Below are 7,173 nucleotides of genomic sequence, written 5' to 3' on the forward strand. Positions count from 1 at the left end.
TGACTGACTGCTCATAGAAGTATCAGCAGAAAAACCCTGGGAGGTCTCTAATGCAAAAAGCTCTGGATTTCCAGGGTTCATAGCCTCTAGTTCATGTACAGCACCCCCTCCCCAGCTGTCCTCCTCTTCTTCCTCTCCTTCCTCTGCCTCCTCCCCCTCCTCACTTCTGTATGCAGCAGGAAAGGCCTGGGCCCTAGCTGCACCACTGTGCTGTTGCCAGGGGAGCCGTTAGGCAGATCTGAGCTATGCAGGGAAAAGACCCAGCCTGTCAAAGTGTCTGAGATGAACCATAGCCCAGTCCCCCTGCAGCTGGGCTCAGACACGTCTCGGCTCTTGTTCTGAGCCTGGGAATGGCAAAGCCCAGTGAGGTTCAAGGGCAAACTTGCTATTCATTAGTCAGGGGGTCCTTGACGTCCTGTCTCTCCTGTATTTTTTTTCTTTCTCTCCCCCTTGTGACACATTCCTGGGTGCCTCTGGTGAAAGCTGCCCACCCCCTCTCCACATCCCTCTGCATAAACTCCCCCCATACCCTCCTAAGGAGACAAGGCAGGCAGGAAACAATGGCTGCAGGGAATTATTCAAGAAAGAGACCCAGCCAGGCTGACCACTGTCTCCCTCAGATCCCAAGACCTCTTCAGACCCTTGATTGACTCCAGCCCTCAGGATATCATCTTCTCAGGGAATCCCAGTGCCATCTGCCTAAGAGACCCTACAAAAGAAACTCCCATGGATACTCTCCCTGAAGAGTCACCTAACCTCAAAGTCTCTCCAGGAAGACTACTTTTTGCAAGATGTGATAATTTCCTGGGATGTTTTTGTGTCTGTTGCTTAAATATCCATCCTTGTCACTACTGTTTTTCTAGGATGATAAACCTTTAAAGGTGTGCTAACCTATTTCATCCAGCATCATAACAGTGCACCCAAATGCTCTCTGATGATCATTTATTCAATAAAAAAAATTTATGGTTCAGACTACTCAAAATGATGGATGTAATGTCACCTCCACTAAACTCCTCCACAATGCCTCAATGGCAGCATGAAGATGACCCTGTATTCTCCAAGGCCATACCAGTAGAGGATGAGTAATGACAAATTCTAACAAATGACTGTGGGTCTCTGTCCAAGATCAACCTCGATGAGTTCCAATGGGGTCATCACCAGAAGTATGGCCATCAGTAATTTTTTTTTTTTTGAGGAAGCTAGGTGGCACAGTGGCTAGAATGCTGGACTTGGAGTCACAAAGACTTGAGTTCAGTATACTAGTTGAGTGACTCCAGGCATGTCACTTGACCTCTTTGAGGCTCAGTTTCCTTATCTGTAAAATGGGGATTAAAAATAGCACCTGCCTTACAGGGTGTTGTAGTGAGAATCAAATGAGATGATAATATATGTTAAGTGCTTTGCAAACCTTGAAGAACTATGTAAATGCTCATTATTACTATTATTCCTAGAGGGATTCATAGCAACTCATAAAATTGTCTTATAAAGCATAGGGGGCTTGTGATCTGCACTGGTGGAATGAGTATTCATACCTACAAATTTGTACTTTTTCCAGTATGGTATAGTAATTGAAATGCCCCTTCTAGCCTTTGTGGTGGTGGGGGAGGGAGGGGCAGAGATATAATAGAGGTGAGCCAGGGAGGATCTCTGCTCTCAGGGTTATAATAATGGTTATGACCAGCCTCAGGGTACCTCAGAAAGCAATCCAGCATTTACTTAGTGGCCTAAGGGGTAAGCTGTGTGTTTTGCATTTTCTGCAGGCACTTATGGGCTGAGTTGGCAATAGAGCTACCACAGGAAATTCCATAGTCAGAGGGCCTTATAAGCATTGGCTTGACATAATTTTGGAAGGTTGTTCCACTTTGCTGGGTCCAAGTTTTCCAGGTTCATTGAGTTTTTTCTTTCCTGTTAGATATCTGTCTGAGGAGGTCCCATTCCTTGTATGGGGCCCCCAGAGTTCAAATGAAGTAGCATTCCCCTACAAAGTGATGAGCGCCACCAGCACATGTATAGCTTTAAAGCCTCCACTCCCTCCGACCCAATTGAAGTGTCATTGTTGGGGGGCAGGGGTGTGTGTGAGAGTACAGTTTTGGAGCCGAATTCGAGGCCAAGTAGGGAGCTGTGAAAGCCGTTTATTTGCATAAGCAGCATGTGTCTGAACAGAGAAAAAGAGAGATATCAGAGAATTCAAAGGGGACTGCCTAGGAGAAAGGGTGGAAAGGAAAGGAGGGGAGAAAGAACGCGGCCACGCATGGCCCCGTAACACCCCAGAGGGATTAAATTGTCCAGAAAGCTGCTCCCGGGGCCTGGTGTTGTGTTGGGATGCTCGGCGTGGCGAGAGGGGCAGGACTTGGCCACTCCCCTCCCCCCTCCCTAAAGGGCATGAATAGGCGCAGGGAGCGGGCGGGCAGAGCTCTCTATTAGGCTGGACCGCCACCCGGGGTGATCGCCGGGTCTGACCGCAGCTGGACCCTCGGGCAGTGCGCTATGGTGCCAGATTCCAGGCCCGGGGCCGTTCAATCTGCATCAGAGAAAGACTGGGGAAGAAGGAAGGTGGAGGAGCTGGGAGCTAGGTGCGCAGGGTCTCACCTAACCCTGGCACCTCAGGAAACCGCCAGGGGGAGTCTCGAAGAGGTGTTGCCCTTAACCTTTGGAACCCAGATAACTGGGCTAGTGACGTTGTTAAGCATAGATTGATCTGTTAAAGCTGAAAGCACACCCAATCTCTTCATTTTACAGCTGAGGAAACTGAGATATCGGAGATTCCCGAAGATCACATCCAGGAAAGGAGTTGATGTGGCGTAGAGACCTGAGTCCTTCGAATTGTTACTACCCAAGTAAGTTAACTAGGTCGTAAACTCCTTAAAAGGAGGTTTCTTAACCCAGCTAAACTTTATATCTCCTTCAGTCCTTTGCTTTGCGGTAAGATACAGAATAAAACTGGGGGTGGGACATATTATATTGTTCTTGATCTACCTGAAATTCAGTTTTGCGTGAGTTGCAAAATAAGAGAATTAGATTGGATAATCTATAATGTCCCTCCAAGTTCAAAAGCTATGACTGGGACAAGGACTCAGGTCTAGACTAGTGCTGCTTTTACTACTGGGTGTCTACTACTACTTTTTGGGGGGGAGTCATTTGAGAAAATGTCCAAGGACAGTGGGAATGAGGAAACTGAGAAAATAAGAAATTACAGTAAAGTACTCCAGTTCTAACTCTCATCCAGCAGAGGTGATTCTCCTGCCTATCAATCCCCATCAACTACCCTTGGAAGGGAATGATGCAACTTTCATAATCCAAAGGCTTACTAGCACAAAGTATAAGGGGGACAAGGGGGAAAAGCTATGATCTAGTTCCAATTCTGCAATTAACTAACTACATGACCATGGATCAGTTGTATAACCTCTCTAAGCCTGTTCTCTCATCTGCAAAATTAGGGAGTGGATTGGATGAACTCTTTGAGATCATCATTCAGGTCTTTTCCAGCTTTATGAGTCTGATCATTTAGAGTAATGGAGTTTGGGAGCTGAAGACACCTGAGAGATTGTCCAACACCCTGATTTTATATGTGAAGAAAGTAAGATCCAGAGTTGTAAATTAACTTGCTGAAGAACAGGAAGTTAAGCATTGGGACTAGTTCCCAGCTCCTAGTACAGAGTTCTTTTTCAATGCCTCATTTTCTCATCTTTCTGACATACAGTTGAAACATTAAACTTCTACTCTTTCCTTTATCATGTGTATTATATATGCTAAGACCGATGTATAAACCGGGATGCCCAGAAAGAGAAGAGAAATGACTTGATCTGAAACTTAAGAAAAAAATATAGATATCTTTTAGGGAAAAAAGATACTGTTGACTTCCAAAATATTTAAGAGCTAGTTTTTTAAAAGCCACTATACGAGTCCATTCCAAGGTCACATTCCATTGTATTTTACAACATCAGACTGTTATGGTAGCTTTTTAAAATCAAATTTTTTTTCAATCATCAGATTTCTTTTCTTCCTTATACCTCTCCCCATGCTGGAAAAAAACTCCAAATCTTTGCAACAAATAAGCATAATCAAGCAAAACTGTTCCCCAAAATGTATATTTAATTCTGCATGTTCATCACCTCTTAGTCAGGATGACAAAGTGGGCTAGTCATGACAATTGATGGACAGTCCAAGTGCTATGTTGATATCCCCAAGAAATTGAAAGAATCAGAGGAAGGTCCACAGTACATTAGATGGATTCTCTAAGGAGAATTTTTGGAAAATGATATTAGTCCACCTCACTTACATTTAATTTAATTATATCTAGTAAGTCTTCAGTGAGTACCTGTTGGAAGTGATTAAAAAGAAAGCATGAGACTGATTCCCTGGTTGAGTCATTTGAAGTCTTTTATAGGAAGACCATCCAATGGAGCAGAAAGAGTGCTGCCTCTGAGTGCAAGGACCTGAGTTAAATTCCTGGCCATTTATGTGATCTGTGTGACTTTGAGCAAATCACTTAGCCTCTCTGGCCCTCAGTTTCCTCAGTTTTAATTTTGGGAACAGGATTAGATCTACATGACCTCAGAGGTCCCTTCTAGCTCTGACCCCAGGATCTTAAATCTAGTGAATATTAAAAAAAAAGTTTATGAGAGTGTACAATTAGCCGCTAAATTGAATCTAATCCAGATGCTAAGGGATTATGATTCCAAACAGTACTACTATGGGTGAGTAGGAAGAGAACTACAAGATGTTGACTAGAATTATGAGAAGGTACCATGAAGGAAATAGAACTTGAGATGATCTCTGAAGGACGGGCAGAGAAGAACTAGCAGTGATAGAAGTGAGAATAGAATTCCAGGTGAGTAAATTGAATGAGAAAAGATAGGGAGATGAATATTCATGGTATTCTGGTGTCAGTTAAGAGACCAACCTGGTAAAAAAGAGTAAATGTGAAGAAGTATTGGGAGAGACAGATGAATGGTTGAGATGGGATCAAATGGAATAAGACTTTGCTAAGGCGAGTAGTTTGGATTTGACCTCACAGGTTTTGAGGAAGTTCTGAGAATAGGTAAATGTCTATCTGATGTTATTTCTTCCCCCTTGTAGGGAAAAAGATTGGATAGCCCAGGCAAGGAGGTACACAGTATTTCTCATCAGACCAGTGACTCATAAAAACACACTGTTTAAAACATTTTTCACACACACACACACACACACACACACACACACACACACACACACAACTAAATTAGCAACAAGTCATGTGAAGACAAGTTGAGATCCAGCGAGAAACTCTTGGCTTTCCCAGGGTGATGGATCACACTCCAAAATCCATCCCAATGGAAGAAAATCTGTTCCAAAGTTTTGTTATTTCACTATAGCTTTAACTCCCTCACTAATATCTACCCTGCTCTCTGTTAATTATTCCTGTACTCTCAAACATTTGAAACTATATTGGATGTCCTGACACTCTGGCCCTATCTTTCCTCTCCAATTCAAGTGAATTTTACAATAGTTCATTTGAAAGAGAAGAATTAAACTTCATATAATATAATGGGTAGAAGGAATCTTAAACTGTAAAAATAATCTGACAAGTAGATTCACTGGATAGTTTTAAATTCACTGATCTAATTTACCTAAATCCCTGATGGTTCTTATCTTAAGGTTGGCTAACACATCACAAGGTATGGCACCATCTCAAGTATGGATCCATACCAATTTTCAGTCAAAATGGCTATTTCTTTTTTCCTCAAATACTTCTCTGACTCTGGATCTGAATTTATCCTATTGATAGTTTTGTACCATCTTCTTCCTGGTCTTACCCAATCAGGAAACCACTCAGATACTGACCTGGTCCTTGGCACACCTCCCCCCACCCCTACCCTGAATGCTTTCGTACATACTCGAGCACAGATGAACACACACACACACACACACACACACACACACTTGTATAAATCACTAACTACATACTTGAATTTTGTGTCACTCAGTGATTAATATGCCTATTCTATTACCAACTTCACTAAGAATCCCATTTATTCACAATTCCTGATGCTAAGCTGAAGTGGAGGTCAGAGTTTCATAGAGAAGAATCTATATAGGGGATAGAGGTTACCCATGTGGTTAATGTAACTCACTTGATGTCCCTTCTTCACAGATTCCTGAAGGGGCAAGTCCCCAGGTGTGGGACAAAGGACTGGTCTTTACTGAGCAGCTGATAAGTGGGAGGAAGATGAGATCCTGGGTGTAATCCCCAGTGAAGCTACACAAGTGCACTTTCTGAAGATGCCCAGCATATGGAAGCCAGCAGAGGGTTTGGAAGAGGATGACACTAAGGAAGTGCTGATAAGGGCCTGGAGAAACCTCAAAGAGAGATCAAGATTACATAGACATGCCAGTGAAGTTTGGACAGGAGCTGAGATCTCGGACCTGGTTTGGGACATTGGGGACCCTATGTGGAAACTATTCTCTTACAGTCTTTGAGACATTCCTAGACCTTGGAGTGAACTGTCTTACACATACTCTTGGTAGGGAAAAGGTTGCAGAGTACCTTTCTATTGTCATTCTAGTTTTGCTTCTTCTACTATCTCTTCCTATTCCCTCAAATCTTCCTTCAATTACATTCTCTGATTTAAATAAACAATTATTTGTCAAATAAATGCTCCTGGTGTTTCTGGTCAGCTCTACCTAGAAGAGATAAGTACTGATTTGAGCAAAAAATGGGAAAGTGGGGGAAGGATGTGGTTAGGATAACTAAAACATCTACAGCAGAGATTTGAAGGATTTAATGAGGAATGAGAAGAGGTGAAAGGAGATGGTATAGGGTCACCTCAGAGGTCATCATGAATCTCTCTGTGCCCTGGGAGAAGTGCTGTGATGAACCATTGACTTTCAGCTACCCATGGTAGAAGGAAAAGGCAGGAAAGATCCAATAAAGCACTGAGAAAATAATGTTTTCATTTTATAGACCTTAGGGGCAGTTGATTCAAGGGGTACAAATGGGTGACGGGTAGGTTAGGGGGCATCAGACAAGATTCCAGATGAGACCAACTGGGCACATGGAGACTGTTAAATGTTTTCCTACTAAAGGGCTTTTTGAACCCCCTCCTTCATAAAGCACCCCTCTCAGGCTGCTCCCAGGCAAGGAGGGAAGTCAAAGGATAAGGATTTGAATCATGGCAAATACTCAAACCACAT

At 43.1% G+C, this 7,173-nt stretch overlaps 1 long non-coding RNA gene across 1 annotated transcript; it reads left to right on the plus strand.

Annotated features, from left to right (window-relative positions):
- Positions 1-2,739: 2,739 nt before the first annotated feature.
- Positions 2,740-6,635, plus strand: LOC140509957 (uncharacterized). Its single transcript, XR_011969021.1, has 2 exons — positions 2,740-2,837; positions 6,134-6,635. It is a non-coding gene; the product is annotated as an uncharacterized lncRNA (long non-coding RNA).
- The last annotated feature ends 538 nt before the right edge of the window (positions 6,636-7,173 follow it).

This window comes from Notamacropus eugenii, chromosome 1 (genome assembly GCF_028372415.1).
Source record: "Notamacropus eugenii isolate mMacEug1 chromosome 1, mMacEug1.pri_v2, whole genome shotgun sequence".
In the NCBI taxonomy this organism is placed as follows: domain Eukaryota; kingdom Metazoa; phylum Chordata; class Mammalia; order Diprotodontia; family Macropodidae; genus Notamacropus; species Notamacropus eugenii.